This window comes from Cyprinus carpio, chromosome A22 (assembly GCF_018340385.1).
Source record: "Cyprinus carpio isolate SPL01 chromosome A22, ASM1834038v1, whole genome shotgun sequence".
NCBI classification, from domain to species: Eukaryota; Metazoa; Chordata; class Actinopteri; order Cypriniformes; family Cyprinidae; genus Cyprinus; species Cyprinus carpio.
This window is the reverse complement of record NC_056593.1, coordinates 13,009,029-13,029,578: the sequence shown is the minus strand read 5'-3', so window position 1 is coordinate 13,029,578 and position 20,550 is coordinate 13,009,029.

Sequence of the window (20,550 nt, the reverse complement as noted above, 5' to 3'; positions counted from 1 at the left end):
TGGTAATTATTTTGTACATACCCAAGTGTGTGTAAGAATGTTCACTTACAGTTAGTGCCCATACATAGTAACTAATTTAGATACTTTACTGTACTGACTAATGTATATACATGGTAAATATATAGAGCTTACGGTAGGGACAAGTAATTACAAACAGCCATGTCCTTACAGTTCCCATATATGGTAACTAATTAAACACATTACTGTACATACTAGTGATATTGTCAGGGATTCAAGATTCCTTGTCTACTGTGTCACTGTCAGCTTCCCATCACTGGTTGAACAAAGAACTCCGTTAATACCGGCCATAACCTGCAAACCCAGCTACTCACCGTGCACTCACCTGTTTCTCCAGCTCCTCATTCTGCTTCCCTCGATCTGCTCAATAAACCATCTGTTGAAGAATTACTATCCTTGTGTCCTGTGTCTTCCACTGTCAGAAGACTACCTACAAACTGAGAATGGTGCTTCAAAACTCCAGCGGTGACAGAATGGAGAAAAAACCTTGGGAGAAACCAGGCTCAGTCAGGGGACCAGTTCTTTTCTGACCAGACGAAACCAGCAGTTCAGTTCCAGGCTGCAGCAAAGTCAGATTGTGCAGAAGATTCATCTGTTTCCTGTGGTCTTGTCCTGGTGGTCCTCTGAGACAAGGTCTTTACAGGGGACTGCAGCGACCCTCTGATCTGGATACAGACTGGATCTGGTGGCTATGGTGACCTCGGAATAAGAGAGAAACAGACTAATATAAGCGTAGATGCCATTCTTCTAATGATTTAGCAAGTACATCGGTGTAATGGGAAGTGTTCCCGGTTCCGGTTTACCTAATTAAATACAGCCAAAATGTATCAGCTAATTTAAAAAAAAATGCATAAATTTATCAATCATCTTCAGTCCTGATCAAAACTACTAAATGTATAAAAAGAATCCAAGATTTGTACTCTCTAATAGCCAAGTTCATAAATTATGTCACTGATTTCAGGGGGAAAAAACACAATATAAAAAGTGATTGTTGACTGGATATTTTTTACATTTTATCACAGTCTTGGGAATGTAAAAGATTAGCAACAACATTGGCTTTGATGCATTGTTAGTTTTTGTGCAGCATCAGATTTTAATTTTTTTCTCCATCCATTAACTGTTCATGGCTGTTTTTGCCCCATTGACTTCCATTAAATAGAATTTTTTTTATTTAGGAACCAAAATGCAATAACAACTTCAACTGCAGCTCGCTGTCAAGCCCTTTCACATGTTGCTTGCTGCTCTTCTCACCATCAAATGACCAACAGGATTGCATGCAAATGTTTAAATCCACTGAACTTGTTTTTTGTTTATTCTGTACTTCTCACCACCATTAAAAGACAGCAGGTGCATAAATAGACTTACTTTGTTATTGTTAGGTAAGTGCACAAAGGTCTCTCTCACACACATACACACACACACACACAATAATATGCTGTTATACTCCATATAACTCCATATACAAGCCAAAAAGGCCCATATAATGGGAAAATAGTGCCACCTAGCGATCAACTGTAAAAGTTAAAAAAGTTTACACCTTCCAAACAGTGAAAAACCACCAACCATCAAGAATGGATAATTTTATAGTGTCATGGCTTTGCAATAAAAAAAAAATACTGCCACGAACAGTAAATGAAGGAGAGAAAATAATCAGATGCTGCACAAAAACTAACAATGCATCAAAGCCAGCATTGTTACTAATTTTTGACATACCCATGACTATGATAAAAGGTAAAAAATACGCAGTCCACAATCACTTTATATTGGAAAATAAGTATTTTTTTTCCCTGCAAATCAGTGAAATCATTTATGAACTTGGAAATTAAAGAGTAAAAATGTTGGATTTTTTAACATTTAGTATTTTTAATCAAGACAGGTTGATTAATAGATTTATGCAAAAAAAAATGTGAAAATGTATTTATCTAATACATTTTTTAAAGCAGTTTAATTTAGTGGATGTTTTCATTCCAAACATAATGAAAGGGTAGTGGTTTCTCAAGTTGTTCCGCCTGAAGCAAATAACGTCTTCAAGTGTATACATGCTCAATTTACTCGTTGGCGGCCTCTAGAAGTTAGAATAAATCATGCCTCCTCACTATCTATCGGCAGGGACTCTCTCTGCGAGTTGGCAGCAGGTGGCCAACTATGATAACCCATGGAGATTTTCCTGCAAAAGGCCGTCAGGTCGTCAGTTGGGAGACCAGTAAGATTCTTCACTGGAGGGAAACCTGTCACAAGCTTTGCGTAACAAACCTACCTATTTTTTTTTGACCCTGACAACCCTAATCCAAGTTAAATCAACTCTCGTCGAAAGTCTCCCGAGATCCCATCTGACTACCTGTTGTTCCAGGACAACTTTAGTAAGCAGGCAGCCACCAAGTTACCTCCCCATTAACCATGGGACTGCACGATTGACCTGCTGCCTGGTGCTATACTCCCCAAGGGTCGTGTCTTTCCACTGTACATCCCGGAGCACAAAGCCATGGAGAGTTACATCCAGGAGGCTTTCAAACAGGAGTTCATCCGATCTTCCCTCTCCCAAGTGGCATTGAGCTTCTTCTCCGTGGGTAAAAAGAACAATGGCTTACGACCCTGCATGGACTACCGGACCCTCAATCAGCACAAAGTGAAACTTCCCTATTCGCTTCCTCTGGTCCAGCCTTGGAAGAACTTTGCAGAGCTTGCATTTTTTCTAAACAGGACCTGCGTAGCACATAAAACCTCATTCGAATCCAAGAGGCAGATAAATGGAAGACGGCGTTCATCACTCCTGCTGGCAACTATGAATATCAGGTCATGTCGTATGTTCTGTCCAATTCATCCGCCATCTTCCAAAGATTCATGAATTAGGTTTTCTGGGAGTTCCTCCATCATTTCATCATAGTGTAGAAACAGAAGCAGCTCAAAAAATGTGAATATCATGAAAAAGTGAAACTTTCATATACTCTAGATTCATTAAATGTAAAGTAAAACATTTCAAAGGTTTTTTTTTTTTTTTTAATTTTGATGGTTAGATTTTACTACTCATGAAAGTCAAAAATCCAGTATCTCAAAATATTATAATATTTCCTAAGATCAATCAATCAAAAAACAAAAAAAGGATTTGCAAAACAGAAAATTCCAGTTCTTTAAAGTTTGCTCATTTATGCAATCAGTGCTTGGTCGGGGCTCCTTTAGCACAAACTCCAGCATCAGTGAGGTACTGTATGGCATGGAAGCAATTAGCCTGTGGCACTGCTGACGCATTATTGAGCCCTCAGCTCAATGACGTTAAAGAAGTGTGTGTTTCACCATACCTCTGTCCATTTCCTGGAATATGTGGTCAGCATTGACGAAGTCAAGATGGACCAGGGGAAGGTCAAGGTGATCCTAGATTGGCCACTACCCCAAACAGTCAGAGAACTCCAACGCTTCCTAGGCTTCGCCAACTTCTCATAATGGATGACTATAACTGTATTGATTCAGAATCATCCACATTTAAATCATGATGCATCATAGAAATTATACATTATGACACCCTAACCATAAAGGGATAAAACAGATTATTCTAAACGAGCATGCCCAATTTACAGTGGTGTCAAAAGTATTCACATTCATTACTCAAGTAGAAGTATAGATACTAGGGTTTAAAAAGACTTTTGTAGAAGTTGAAGTATCAACTCAAGCTTTTTACTCAAGTAAAAGTGTAAAAGTACTGGTTTCCAAAACTACTTAAAGTATAAAAGTAAAAGTAATGTAAGGAAAAAAAAATGCCCATTAAGAACAAAAGCTTAGGCCACGCCACAGGGGCCTATTGTGCACTACCCCACCTCCTCAAAAAAACATTTTTCTAAAGGCTATAGGCCATAATGACTATAATGTTATATTAAAATATTCATGTTGAAAAATTTGGGATGCACTAGATTACCTGTTTCAAGCCGCATATATGCCCATTGAAAATTAACACACTTTAGTACAATGCAAATACATTAAAGAACTAGAGATATGATGACTTTCAATAAGTAAGTATTGTAATGGTGCTAAAAGTCATACTTCAGAGAAATTTCATCAATAACCTTTAATGGAATGTAAATGTACATCCAAGCTTAGCTGCAGGAATCTGCGAGGGCAATGAACAAGAAAATTGGTGTACCCAGGGCAGGCTTAGTAACAATTACCCTTGTATGGTTGTCTATTTACAATAAACATTAGCGCTGTCAAAATGAATGATTAATCCAAGTGATTAATCAAAAAATAAAAATGAAAAATAATTCATAATCCTAATACCTTCTTGATCGATAGCTTCCTGTATTCGCTACATGGTTAGAGAGTTGGACTTGTAACCTGAAGGTCACAGGTTCGAGTCTCGGTGCTGGCAGGAGTTGTAGGTGGAAGGGAGTGAATGAACAGTGCTCTCTTCCACCCTCAATACCCATGACTGAAGTGCCCTTGAGCAAGGCACTGAACCCCCAGTTGCTCCCAGGGCGCTGGATATAGCTGCCCACTGCTCCGGGTGTGTGTTCACGGTGTGTTCACTTCTCACTGCTGTGTGTGTGCACTTGGATGGGTTAAACGCAGAGCACCAATTTCGAGTATGGTTTACCATACTTGACAAATGTCACGACTTTCACATTGTCAATCGCAAACGCTAATTCTATTCAAACGTCTAGTTACCGGACTACCTACAGTAGCTTAATTTGCGGAGGATGAAGAGAAAGCACCCATTTGATAAATGAGCCAGTAGTTGAGAAATAATAACTTTTAAGTAGGGTCCGGTGCCATTTCGATACTTTTAAAATGGTACCGGTGCCTAAACGGTGCCTGAAACGATACTTAAAAAAAAGAGCCACAAAAAAAAAAACTGGATTAACAATAAAGAACATTACAAATATTTACAATAAATCCATAGCTTTCACCTTGGATGCTCTCATTGCCAAGTTGTGCTTCCCTTACTCTAAGGCTAATAAATGTATTTCACAATCTGGGTCATTATTTAATACAAAAGCACACATAATGTTTCTACTGTATCTCTGTCAATCACTCTGATATTTAGTTAAAATTAGTGGTGTCTGTCACCTGTCTTTAAGCAGTTCTGCGAATGACTGTATGGTCATTCTTTATAAAGTAGCAACAATGTCTTTTGTAAAGTACAGTACTGTGCAAAAAGTCTTAAGCACATTAGTATTTTCACCCCAAAAGGGGGTTTAAGCCATTTATTATATCTTTTGCTGTAGTGTGTCAGTAGGAAATATCAGTTTGCCATTAATTTAATAATAATCTAGTGTGATTTTGAATGCACAAGCAGTCTGACAACGGCAAAATGAATGTTAGGAAATGTAAACTGATTTTCTACTGACACATTACAGCAAAATATATAAATAACTGTCCCGAAACACCATTCTTTGGGGTGAAAACACTAACGTGCCTAAGACTTTTACACAGTAGTGTATGTATAAAAGTACGTATGATTTAATTCAGTATATTTAAATAAGTACAATTGAAGTATGCGTTCGTTCATAATGTGTTAAGGGCTAGATTGTCGCTGGAGGAAACAGCTGTGGTGTGATGAGCGGTGACAAGCGAAAACTTTACAGAAACCGACTGCTCCCTCGTGACCTTTTCTGTAAACTGTATTTTATGACAAAGAACTGCACAGATACAGATATTCTAACAATCTATCGATAAACACAAACCTTTTGTCCTCCTGTTTCTGTTTAAGTGCGCTCGCGCTGCTCCACCGCCGTCTGGTGGATTGGATTGAAGAGCGCGCTGAAAAGACGGAGAGTACACCGGTCTGCCGCCTTTTTCATATGAAATTTAAGGGGACTGACTCTGAGGCGATCGCGAATTTGAGTACAGTTTAACTGGAGCTAAATGCTATAGCCCCTATAAAAAAGCCTAGCGACGCCCATGCTTCTTGTGTAGGCCTACATTTCGGAGAACCAGGACAAACATTTTCAATCGATCGCTCAGGCATTTAAGAGGCACCGAAATCTGGTGTCCTTATTCGGTGTCGGTGCATACCGGTTCCATACCCCAACCCTACTTTTAAGAAATATATTTTTTGATATACGAACCCAACACTGGGCTATGCCCTTACTGGAGTGTGATGTGATCTGTCTCATGTGCATGTGCGATGGATCGCGTACAAACCAACAGGGTGTCGGAATGGTATATGTTTATACTTCTCATCCAACCACAATCAACTTCACTTCATCCGGATGGGCGCGATTTATCTGGATAGGTGTTTTTTTTTTTTTTGGAATGATGACAAACCGGAATGAAAACAAGCCGAAATGAGTAACGAACCTATTTTTAAAATGTAAGGAGTAGAAAGTACAGATAATTGCGTGAAAAATGTAAGGAGTAGAAGTAAAAAGTCGGCTGAAAAATAATTACTCAAGTAAAAGTATAGATACCCAAAATTTCTACTTAAGTAATGTAACGAAGTATTTGTACTTCGTTACTTGACACCTCTGCCAATTTTACATGATGATTTTACCAACAGGTGGTGCTATAACTATTTAAAATATTTGAAAGCCAAAGTGTTTTTTTAATTTTTAAATAGCCCCAGTGTAGAGAAAAATGTCTATATATTACATGTTTCACTTATATATCAAAATTCAAATGTGATAGGTCTCCTCACTCTGAAAAACTTTGCCTAAAGAAACACTTCTCTCAATCAAATCATTCAATCCTTGGTTTTTCTGTTGAAGATGGTAATATTTTATGTCTTTGTCTTTTAGATAAAATTTTAATATCTTACGAGAAGTTCCTCAGGGGACCATTTCCCACGCCTAAACGGAGCCAGAATGCGCGGCAGAGGGTGGGGGACTGTACGTCAATTTGCCAACCATGTTTTTAAATGTAGTCCCACTGGTAAATGGGACTCCATTTTAAATGAGGAGGTTTTCTTTGGGTAAGTGTCAAAATACTAGTCACATGTTTAAATTTTGGTGTGCACACAATCAAGTCAAATTCTACTTGTATAGCATTTTATACAATATTATGGTGACATGCTTGGTTAGTTTTGTTGTGGGATTTCTATGTTGACGTGTGGAGATTCTATGTTGAGGGAATGAGACTTTTCTTGTGGCCACGAGTTTGAGTTAACAAACCTGCGTGACCAAAGCAGCCCATGATTATCATAGATTCATTTATTAATAATTATTTTAAATTAATGAATTTATTATATTAATTTTATTATTATAGAAATTATTACACTATTAAATTATTATATTAACCTAGCAACCACACTGGGTGCCCTAGCACGGCCCTAGCAACCATCCCGGTACCCTAGCAACCTCATTACAACTCCCTAGCAAGCAGAGGGGCAAGTTTTGCCACTGCAAGCATCACACTCACATTTTCTTCAGGAAATGTACATTCTAGCTGATATACTAGCCTGTATGCATGCATGAGGTAATGTGGATTTCATATATTCCTTTAATAATTCAATTAGTCTTACATGCATGGAATAATGGCTTTTTTTTTTTAATCCTGATAGTAAAGGGTTTTTTTTTTTTTTTTTGTGTACAAAGAAAATATCACAATCATGCATACTAAATCATAAATTATGATGTGCTCACCTTACTTGATGTCTTAGTACTTAAGGTGTTTTCCATGAAGTCATGTACATCTGAATGAAAGACTTTGAAACTCATGAGATATTTTCCTTCTTTTTTGTGGTGCTCTAGAGTCGAGATGATCACTTTAGCTGATGAAATTATTTTGAATGTTGATAAAAACCAAGTATATGTTATTTTCAGGGGGAAAAAAAGGGATAGAATTTAATTCTTTTTCTTCAGACACTAACAAGGTTCGAATGGGAGATTGAATTGAGGTGCATTCTCAATACATTGAGAATGTTGGTGGTAAAGTTCACTTATTTCCGTAATGGTCGCACAACTCAAATTGTGAAACTCCTGTATACATGGTAATTCACTCAGGCTGAAGTAGTTTAAGTCTTTGGGGTTCTTTTATTTTTGATGATTTTTGATTAGAATATGGTGACATACCAATCAGCTAAACAACTCAAAACATCTGCAAAGGGCTTCTGAGCCTTCAAAATGGTCTCTCAGTTTGGTTCACTAGGCTACACAATCATGGGGAAGACTGCTGATCTGACAGTTGTCAGACTATAGACCATCATTGACACCCTTCACAAGGAGGGTAACGGGATCCAGGCCCGTCAAACATAAATATGCCAAAGAAGCTGGCTGTTCACAGAGTGCTGTATACCAAGCACCTTAACACAAAGTTGAGTGGAAGGAAAAGATGCACAACCAGGAGAATCACAGCCTGAGGATGAGGATTGTCAAGCAAAATCGATTCAAAATTTTAATGGACTTTGAATGGACTGAGGCTGGGGTCAAGGGCATCAAGAGCCACCACACACAGACGTGTCACGGAATTTGCTGAACCACAGACAACATCAGAGGCATCTTACCTGGGACAAGTAGAAGAAGAACCTGACTGTTGCCATTGGTCCAAATTCCTCTTTTCAGATGAGAGCGAGTTTTGTATTTTCATTTAGAAACCAAGGTCCTAGAGTCTGGAGGAAGGGTGGAGAATCTCATAGCCCAAGTTGCTTGAAGTCCAGTGTTAAGTTTTCCACAGTCTGTGATGATTTGGGGCAATGTTATCTGCTGACTGCGTCCGGTTTACCAAGACATTTTGGAGTCACGTCATGATTTGGCACCTGCCCACACTGCCAAAAGCACCAAAAGGTAGTTAAATGACCATGGTGTTGGTGAGCTTGACTGGCCAGCAAACTCACCAGATCTGAACCCATAGGGAATCTATGGAGTATTGTCAAGAGGAAAATGAGAAATAAGAGGACCAAAAAGCAGATGAGGCTGAAAGCCACTCTCAAAGAAGAAACCTGGACTTCCATGACCACTCAGCATGTGCCACAACTGATCACCTCCATGCCACGCGAATGGACCGGCCCGTAATTAAAGCCCCTACAAGTATTGAGTACATAATACAGTACAGTTTTTTTTTAACTGGTCTTATGAAGTATTCTAATTTGTTGAGATAGTGAATTGGTGGATTTTTTGTTAAATGGGAGCCCGAAAATCATCACAATAATAAAGAACCAAAGACATAAACTTCTTCAGCCTGTGTACGTGTGAATTTATTTACATACAAAAAGTTTCGGAATTTGAGGTTAAATTGTAACTAAAATAAAACACTTTTCCATGACATTCATGAAATTATTAAGATTCACTCTGTTTGTAAAAGAGTACAAAAATATCCTCGGTGCATAATTGTTGACGATGTCCTTATCTTTTGGCTTATATATTACAAAATCGATGAAAATAATAAGATTAAGATTGGGTTATGTCAATGTTAGGTTTTTCATTTCAAATGCAAGAAAGAATTGTAATTTCTGTCGAGTTTTTATTTAGTGTGTCCAGTGTGCAACCTCACTCTCTTCTTTCTACTTTAGATGAGTTTAGCATGGGATGCTCTAAGGTTTATCTATCAGATTGTAAACCATCGGCCATATCATTGTACATTGTAGGCCAGAGTATGTTGGCCCTCGTTGTTCTAATAGGAGACAAAAGCATTGGTATTTATAAAAAGGTGCAAGCTAAAAAAAAAAAAATGTAATGCAATTTTTTTTTTCAGTTATTCTAATGAGATATTCGAGATTTCAACAGGATAAAAGGACAAAGTTTTTATTTATTTTGATAATTAGAGTTTTGTAGACTTCATGGAAAGTCAAAGAATCCAGTATCTCGAAAATGTATAGATTATCAAATTTGCTGTAGTTTGATCATTTTAAAACACTTACTTGACAAAATGGAAGATGGACTTTTGGAAATGTGTAAGTGTTTTAAAATTTTGGTTGTGTGATTTGGGTTGAAACTGGTTGTATTGGCGTGCCCCATTGGCCAGGACACTTTGTCCTTTGATCTCAGATCAAAACTTTTCTGGTTAAATAAACTTCGGGGATCGGGGTACCAAAACCTGGTATTTAATCTGTCCCAAGGGCTAAATTATGAAAGTAGAACAGTAGTATCGATAAGCTCTGACCATTAATATTTCTGCTTGTGCTCAAGAAATTAAGAAAACTATACATATTTATCCAACTCTCACACTAAAGATGGCTGATCCATTTTGTCCTGTTTTATTTTTGTCCAGTTTTATCAAAATGCTCAAAAGAGCACCATACTTATCGGTGCCACCACAATGGTGCAACAATGTTGTGGACCCTTTCACACTTGTTTTAGATGGGTAAAGGAGGCAGCCCCGATGGGACTAGAGTCTCAAAGAAAGCCCTTAAACGGGCTCTTGAGTAAATAAAAACTGTGCACGGAAGGAGGAGTCAACAACAGGCAGCGCCTGGCCCAGCAGGTTAGGCTCCACCACTAGTTGAAATTCTGGGTGAGTTTTGTAATAATATGCACAAAACACATACAGCCTATATCTATAACACCCCTTTATGTCTCTTTATGTCTTCTTTCATTTGTTACCTATGAGCGATATCAACACAAGCATATTTGTTATATTTTAAACATGATATTATGTGTTGAATGAAGAGTTGATTTGCAAAAAACAACTGTTTTAGAGATGAAAAAAAAAAAATATGTTTAATCTGCTGTAATCTTTGTTATCTTCTCAGATGGACAATTGTAGATGCCTGACAAGGGTTGTTTTGTGAGCATAGGACTTTATGGAACGGGATAATTTGCAATATAACCCGAGGCAGTTCTGTTAATAATGTAGTGCCAGTTCTGCCTTACTAAAAGTTGACCTACTGGGCATTCTCGCATTCCATGCCCAGCTTATTCCGGGACACCAGTCTTTTTGCAAAGTTACTTAAAAAATCTTTCATCTTTAATTCCATGTACACCCTGAAGAAGAAAGATAACACAGGTTTCATTCAAGTTCATTGAAATTATCCATCCTCAATCACTGTTACTCAGCTTTGATTTGATTGAAACTCCTATCAGCTAGCACCTCTTTTCAAACTGAAAGTAGGCCTGTGTCACCTGACCTGAATTATGGTGCACTTCGGGAAAACGAGCCTTACCGGTTACACACACACAGATAAACAGTATACAGTGGGGGAGTATCTCTAAACAAGTTATTAATGACTAGTTTTAATTACTAGTTACTAAATGGAAATGACGTCGGTGTGATGACTGCGCAGTACCCCTCATTATACTATTGTTGCCTCCCGTAGGTTGGTTTTGAGTTGAAGGCGGGGAATATAACTACAAACAATTGCAAATGATTAGATAATAAATCATCAGGTTTGTTGGGTTTGTTTTACTCACAGAATAGTTTCATAAATACCATTAGTCCTGAGATGCAATAATAGTTTTAGACCAGTATTTCCTTTTTTTTGTATCTCGCTAGTGCTGGTGATGTTACTTGTAACTATGCATCATGCAGAAAAACAAACAGGCCAATCAGAAGAAGAGGGCATACAAAATTAATTAGACAGGCAAAATTTACCTGTTTTGGGCGAGCTAGTGAGGAGAGAAGAACTGTTAAAAATATATTGAGCTTGTTTTTTTGGTTCTTATTCTTTGCACTACCATATTCTAGAAGGACCATCAACACCTAAAGTAACAGTCCAGAAAGGTCGTAAAATATGGGACCTTTTGTTAATTAAACATGGGACGTGATTGTGCAATTTGGTGGGCTACATAGAACTACCTTTTTTTCTTATATCAGAAAAACCTTTTGGAATCCCGAGGACCATGCTGCGGTTATTAGGGTCGCCGCTCTTCGGATGTCGATTCCGCCATATATTGGCGTAAGTAAGTTACAGAGGCTTTTGGTAGATTCCAGACTAACAAAAATACAAAAGTGGATTAACAGAGTTTTTTGTTTACCATTTAATTGCTTATATATATAGTCGTACACTTATTCATAAATTATTCTTACTTTACAGGTCCAAATAAAGCCCAAAACATGTGCAACATTTAGGCCATGGCGAATACTCCCCACCACAAAGGGGGAGTATAATTGCCCATGGCCTCCGATATTTTAAAAAGTGCGTTTGGACGTCTGTGAGGGGAGCCGTCACCCCATTTCTTTTTTAATGGCTAAAGGGTGGTGGGGTGTACGAAGGCTCTCCGCAAAGCTTTCATGGCTGCCAGGAGGCGTTTGGGGGGCCTCCAAAAAACGGCCCCAATCGTTCTGGCCTTGAGCGACATGCTATGTCCACTCAGCAAAGTGTAAAATTTTGATTACACACCAAAACACATACACACAATCTCTCGCTGTCATACATTTCCTCCAACACATGTACCACACACACAAAACACTTTTCTCAAACACACGCATGCATGTTTCTGTTGATATTGTGGGGACTTTCCATAGTCTTCTGTTGTTTTTATAATGACCAACCCCATTTTTATCCCCTAAACCAATCCTACCCCTCACAGAAAACCTGTTTGCTATGTTACATTTTCAGTAAACATCATAGAGTGTTTTATGTTATGTTTTTTTTTTTTCCCTCATGGGGAACGCATAGGCTGTACCACACACATTTCAAAAGTTTCAGGTTTACTTAACTTAGGAGACATGTGTTCGGTTCATGGGATAAACAAAGTGCGTACAGCACATGCTCTGTCTTTCTCACTCTCTCTACCTCTCTCACACACACACCTTTCATCTTCTCTCTCCTTTCGTTTTAAACTCACACACACCCACACACACACACACACACGTTTAGGTACTTTGTTGGCATTACAAATATTTGTACATTAGCATTACATTTGCATATAAAGTAGAAGTTAATAAAAAGTAATACATTTAAACATTTAAGTATCACAGCTAAAATAAAAAAGCCATTAGCAAACTTCCCCCCGTGCAGGATGATGGACTGGAGAAGTCACGTGTGTCCCATCATGTTGTGACAGGTGAATTTACATATGCAGCTGCTAGAATGCAGCAAGCTTGCCACATAACTACACCAGTAAAAGTAGCAATTTATCATTGTTTGACCGGGCTGATAAATCTCTGGTGTAAATGTATAAATGTAGAATTAAAATGTTCCAGAATTTGTGAGTATTTTATATAAAATGTCAATCCACCCCAATCAAAATAAAGACAAAAAATGTTAATTTATTAGTTTGTCATAGCCACACTAAACCTTCAACTGATCAAGCAGAATGTTGACGGCATCTTGAGCTTCTACAAATGCATCTCTGGTTAAAAATAGCTGGCGTTAGTGTTAAGTTAGTGAGTTCATGCTAATGTACAAACTTAAATAACAAACTGTTATCACGTTATTTACCTTGCAGTGAAAATCAACTGCCCATAAATGAAGGTCTATATAAGATTGCCTCTCCATATTAATCTAGTTAAATGAAAATACACATTGAATCTTACTCTGTGTTATTATGAACAATGTTGATAAGTGTCCTTTGCTACCATGACAAAGGTAATATAATTCTTCCATTTCTTTATTAAAACGGGGCATTTTTATGAGGAATGAATTTTTTTCATCTGGATTTTTTTTTTTCTTTACCAATTGTAGAAAATATTTTAGTTAACTGTTCAGTTGCTACATTTATATTTCGCTGTACTAAAGGTAGTCAGGAAAAATAGTCTATTATATTCAGTGAAGTGCAGTGAAGCACGGGGCAGGAATGTCACATTTTTTTTTTTTTTTGTAGTACGTGGTTATGAATTTTTGAAATGGCAGGATCAAAGCCTTTCTCCTATACAACATTTGCTTCTTCTACCTGAGCAGAGCACCATGAGTGGAATACCAGTAACAAAACCGCTGAAGGAAAACCAAAATATATGCAAATGGTGTTTGGATTTAAAACCTACACCATACTACTAAACAGACACATACTAAACAAACGGGCCCGTCTAAAACATAAAAGGGACGCCATAACAAGCCTTTTGGGCACAATTCCTGACTTCAAAACAGTTACTTGCATGTAGGACATCAACTCTTTATCCTACAAATATAAACACCAGTGGCCACTCTGCCATTCATACATCCAGTAAACAACCCTCACCCTTGAGGCCCAGCGCCGATTCAAAGATTGAAAATTGTTGGGTTTGGTGTTAGATATCATGTGATGCAGTGACAGTCAGACCACTGTTAAGTGTGGCTTGAAAACAGCTATTTTAAACAATTTAAATTTTTGCAGTAAATTTTAACAAAACAAATGACATCATCTCTTGAGTATCTTTTTTTTTTTTTTTATCATCATACATAAACTGGATCATCGATACTTACATATTCTTTCAATAGATCTTCCATTTCCATCTTTGACCCTTCTATGCTCTTTATAGCATAACATTCCTGTTTTGGTCTGCATGTCATCGTCTGGATCATCGCTAAAATCCACAAAATCAGAAGTCCTAAAAAGAAAAGTACATTGGTTAATGCCAGGCATAAAATGCTATCTACAGCAAACACAATACATCTCAGAAAGTTAATGAGAGATTTAAACTTACTGTTTTTTAGCTCCATGGTGACAATTAACAGCATTCTTTACTCTGTGTGCTAGAGCAAAATCTTCAGAGTATGATACGTTTTCATGTCAATTCAGTTAACTCTGCCATCTTTATACGCCTGGTGACGGCTTAGTCACAAGAAGGAAATGTGGCTACGTGATGTTATCTCACGCTTACAAATCTTCTTTGGAGGGTTTTGGCTCACTGATAAGTCTTACATAGGTATAGGTTACATAGGATGTGTGTACTTTTGCCATCTCTGGTTCTTTGATACAAACACAGTAGGTTGTGATAGTTTTATCAGCCCATCCATAAGGATACATATTAAAATACATATGCAGACATAAAGTCACTGCTTACATGCTTTCTGTTGAATTTTTGTGACAGCGTTTGTCAAAACCTGGATGTGATGTCACATTAGTTCCTGTGAATCTAGTGGGAGATACAGTGTGTGTTCTATTCCTCTTAAGTCATTATCTATTCAAAGCGATCAGGTTTAGAGCGGTGACGCCGTGCCAGCGTCTCATACCTGTGTGCATCAACTGAGATTCAAGAGGAAAGCTATCCGATTGGCCAATCCGGTTTTGAGACAGAAAACATTTCATTTAAAATTTCTAATTTAAACTTCTTAAAAAATAACATGTTTATATCTCACTTACAATTTACATTTACATAAATGCATTTACATTCAACTATAAAAAAAAAAAATGACACACGCTAAAGTAGGCTAATACATGTAAAAAGAATGTTGCATGTACAGTCCTTTGAAAAAAGCACCACAATTTCCCGCGCCCCTCGTCAGCCACTGCAGCCAACCCGATCTCATGAGAAAACATAACTATAATTTACTAATTGCTGATTTTATATAAATATGAGTTGAATAGAGAAAGCATAAAGCTCCGCCCCTAAACTCAACCATCAAAAAGATCGTATGCGATGAGATCGTCTCAGGTTACGCATGTAGGGAGTGTGACAATAACCACGCTTATTTATTTTGTGATTTTTGTGCACAAAGTAAATAAATAAATAATGACTTTATTCTACAGTTTCTGTATTTCCACATCAGCCTCGACACATGCATGCTGTGTTGACGTGAGTGCAGAGTCTGCAGACATTGAGAGTGAGTCCCACACAGCCTCGTTTACATTCCTGTCAAGAATTAAATATGGCGCAACACTTACTATGATCTATGTACTGTAATTCACTTTAGATAAAAGTGCTCAGACTTACTAAATTAAGAGACTGCAAATGATTAATTATTGCAAAAACTGCAAACAGTAATGTCAGATATATTTGAAAACTCACACCACCAAAAGTATTCGACTTATGTCAGATATATTTGAAACTGCACATCACGATTTTGTGATGGAAAGTCAAAAACGCTGTGAGGAAATGCAAACGCATGCTTTACAAATTATTTTTGACCACTTCCGCTTTCTGTGTTCCATATGAACATGGAAAGTAATTGGGGTAACACTGCACACAGATCTTCAGTGTGATATCATTCTTATCTGATTATTGGTCAAAGCTAATTGCCATCTCCATCCTACACTCAAGATTCAAATGAAACTGTTTCCCCCGTTATTGCCAGATCAATTAAAAATCTGCCAAGTAGTATTTTGACTCTCAAGTCACACATTAAATCATCACATCAAAGCAAGTGGCTTTTGACAATGATACCAGACTTTCTCAAGAACTAACTTAAGAAATAACTCATAGATGGCACAAAATCCCATTAATTCAATTCAATTCAATTCAAGTTTATTTGTATAGCGCTTTTTACGATACAAATCATTGCAAAGCAACTTTACAGAAAATTAAGTTTCTATAATATTTAGGAGTAGCTTATCAGTGGTGACTGTTAGTTTATGTTACAAACTTTATGTTATTAACACTTTTGTTGAATGGGTACTCTATTTTTAATACTGTAATTTCATCTAAATATTAACATGAGTCTCTGGAAAGTTTTTGTGTCTATTTGTTAATGAAGGATTTGTGGACACATCACACATTTTACTTTTTGTTCTATAAAAAATTAAAACTATAAAATTGATAATTTTGCATAAAGTATTAAAATTACAGGGTTTATATATATATATATATATATATGTTAATGTTATAGTGCCATTTATTAATGTTACAGTGACTTTTGCCACAGATACTGTATGTTATCAAAAGTTACAAGGCAGATTTGCTGAAGTTCTGCAAGAAAAATGTAAAAAATATGCTATAATTCCCCTAATGTTATGATATTCCTGTTACTGGGCTTTGACTGGGTGGAAGGTGTTACAATCACAGTGCATAATTTTCCTTCCTCCACAGCTGTCTAAGTGAAGGAAATGTTGAGTAGTTAAAATAACCTGTTCCTTTCTGCATTAGGAGCACTTGAGTAAGTACTCCCTTGTGTGGTAAGAACAGGTAATTCACAAACAAATATCTGAATCCTAGATCTGTGGATACATATGATGATTAAGCAATGGCATCATCATAGCACAGCATCAAACTCTCCTTTGATGAAACCGACAGAGATAATCACAGCACAGGAAAGTGTGAAACTGGCCAAAATTTTTTTATTCAGTTTATTTTTTACGTGGTCTAACTGTCATATCCTGCCCACAACTGCTTCATGCTCAGACTTGAGAACTTTTCTATGTAACACTGTCAGATGGAGATGTATGGCTTTGTGTCACGTACAAGGTATGATGAAAACTAACAGATAAAGCAGTTAGTTGGAGATGGGTACTTTTCAATGACCAGTATAAAAATTTTGCCTTGTGCATCATAAACTTAACCATTGCCTATGTGCACCCTTATCTGTAACTGGATGTATATATAATACAGTTTTATTTATTATTATTATTATTATTATTAAATTATAAGACATTTTATATTGGACAAAATCAGTGTTAATTTTGACAGGCATTTTTGATTTAGTCTTTTTCTTGAGACAAAAATGCTTAATAGTCTTAGTCACATTTTAGCCATTTGAGTTTTTCATAGTTTCAGTCTAGTTTTAGTCAAAGAAAAGTCATTGCATTTTTGTCAACTTTTAGTCATTACTTTTAGTCATTACTTCTAGTCAAACTGCAGTTACAAACATTTATTTTGCTAGCTATTTTATATGTAGTCTTCAAACAAAAATAGTAATTAATTCTTCTCTCTTTAGACCAAATCAATTAACCTTATGATAAGTTTCAATCAAGGATGGAATTTGGAATAGTTTCAATAAATGATATCAATTTAAATTTTGGGTGAACTGAACTATCATAGTCCATGTTACCACCCACTGCCACTTATACCAACGATGGAAATAAGCGCAGTTACAATAGCTAACATATGTGGGAGAGCGTTGGGTGGTTGCTATTAAGTGAGTATATTGTATTGCAATAGGTAGCACTTCAAAGTTTAATACTGAATCAAGATTAGTTAGCACATAATTAATAATTGAAATGGTTTAATAACAATATTTTGTTATGGTTACACTTGAATTGGTTACAAAATAGATGAAGGGTAGTAAAACATATAGTTAATTGTACCTAACATGTATGTAAAATATTACCTGAGAAAGAAAGAGAGAGGGGAAGATGGAGAGAGGGAGAAAAAAAGAGGGAGAGAAGGCAGAGGGCAGAGCCCTGAGAAGAGAGCGCCAGCAAAGGAAAGAGTCAGCCAAGAGAAAGAGCCAGAGCAACATTTACAGTCTTCTTTTATCCCTTCCTTGACCATGTGACTGAAACCCAAATGTGAGACATTCAAACTGACCAATCAGCAGACTACAGCTTCACCCACTGTGCAAAAGGTGTGACAATTAGCAGACCCCCGATGTATAAACATGTTGGCCTACAGGCCTTGATCGATATCAGCAATTCTGTGCCTTCAGGAATGCCAAATGGCCCTTTTGTTACTCAAGATAGTTTGGGACAGGAAAACAGAAGTCTTTGATAATTTTTGACCCTACACTCTGTTAAAAAATCTAAAATGAAATGTTTTTGCAATGCACAAAAACAGGTTTCAGTGAGTTACTAGTTTTATGATCATGAGTTTGTTTAAACTTCCAAGCATAAGATGCTTAGTTTAGAGCTACTGTGAACTGTAACACTCTGTTAGTACAGCTAAGCAAATGAACAGAAAGAAAGTCCACAAGTGCTGAAAACCTTCTTTCTCTGTTAGAGAATGATAGTTTGTACAAAGTTAAGACTAAAGCTTGCCCACATGAAAGATGTTTCTAACATCTTTAACTAAATGCCTTTGCAATGAAGAAAAACAGATTTCAGTGAGTTACTAGTTTTATGATCATGAGTTTGTTTAAACTTCCAAGCATAAGACGCTTAGTATAGAGCTACTGTGAACTGTAACACTCTGTTAGTGCAACTAAGCAAATGAACAGAATGCAAGGCCACACATGCTGAAAACCTTCTTTTTCTGTTAGAGAAAGCTGGTTTATGCACTGTTAAGACTAAAGCTTGCCCACATTAAAGATGTTTCTAACATCTAAAATGAAATGTTTTTGTAATGCAAAAAACACATTTCAGTGAGTTACTAAATTTATGATCATGAACTTACGTTGGTGTCTTTGCGCTCTCTTACAAAGTGGATCCACATCCATAATATTTCCTCCAATCAACATCACAAAACGACAGTAGTTACAGAAACACCATTATGCCATGGAGGACCTTAAAATGCCTTTAATTGAATTTGTCCATTTTAAATAGCTACTGCATGTTGGTGTCTTGGCTCTCGCTGGCAAAGTGGATCCACATCCATAATATTTACCCCTAAAAACATCATAAAAAGCTACTGTAACCGCTGCCGGTTTTCTTTTTTTTCAATTTCTTGGAGAGTAAAATTACTCAAAATCTTGACTTATATTGCTTCACAGACCAGAATAACTACTGCACAATTGTGTTCTTGCCCTTGGTTACGAAGCGGATCCACATCCATAATATTTCCCCCTAACAACAATAAAAAAACGCCAGTAGTTACAACAGACTTAAAAATTCAAGCCACTTGAGACCCTGGAGTCCACTCAAAGAAACACTATGATGCCAAGGTAGAGCTTTAAATAACTTTGATGGAATTAATCCATTTAAGAACTTTTCAGTTTTTCCTTTGTGGAAGTATCAAGCTACTTTAACAACTGCTGCTGTATCTAAATGAACTTGATCAAGATTTTGCTTTTAATATAATTTCTTGGAGAGCAAAATTACTCAAAATCTTGACTCGTATTGCTTTACAGACCAGAATAACTACTGCACGTTTGTGTCTTTGCTCCTGGTTACAAAAGTGGATCCACATCCGTAATATTCCTTCATAATTACATCAAAAAACGCCAGTAGTTACAACAGACTTAGAATTCAAGCCACTTGAGACCCTAGAGTCAAATCAAAGAAGCACTATGATGCCAAGGTAGACCTTTAAATGCCTTTGATGGAGTTTGTCCATCTAAGCACTTTTCAGAATAGGTACTGCACGTTTGTGTCTTTGCTCTCAATTACAAAGTGGATCCACATCAGTAATAGTTCTGCCTAAAAATAACACAAATTGCTAGTAGTTACAACATATCTACAATTCAAGCCACTTGAGATCCTAGAGGGCACACAAAGAAACACTATGATTCCAAGGTAGACCTTTAAATGACTTTAAAGGAATTTATCCATATAAGAACTAAGTTTTTCCTTCTTGGAAGTGTCAAGCTATTATAACAACAGCTGCTGTATCTATATTAGCTTGATCAAGATTTTTCTTTTAATACAATTTCTTGGAGAGCAAAATTACTCAAAATCTTCACTTGTATTGCTTCACAGACCAGAATAGTTACTGCACGACTGGGTCTATGCTCTTGGTTACAAAAGTGGATCCATATCCATAATATTTCCGCCTAAAAATAACACAAATGGCTAATAGATACAACAGATCTAGAAATCAAGCCACTTGTGACTATAGAGGTCACTCAAAGAAACATTATGAGACCTAGAAATCAAGCCACTTGAGACCCCAGAGGCCTCTCAAAGAAGCACTATGATGCCAAGGTAGACCTTTAAATGCCTTTAATGGAATTGATTTGTTGAAGAACTTTTCAGTTTTTCCTTCGTGGAAGTATCAAGCTACTGT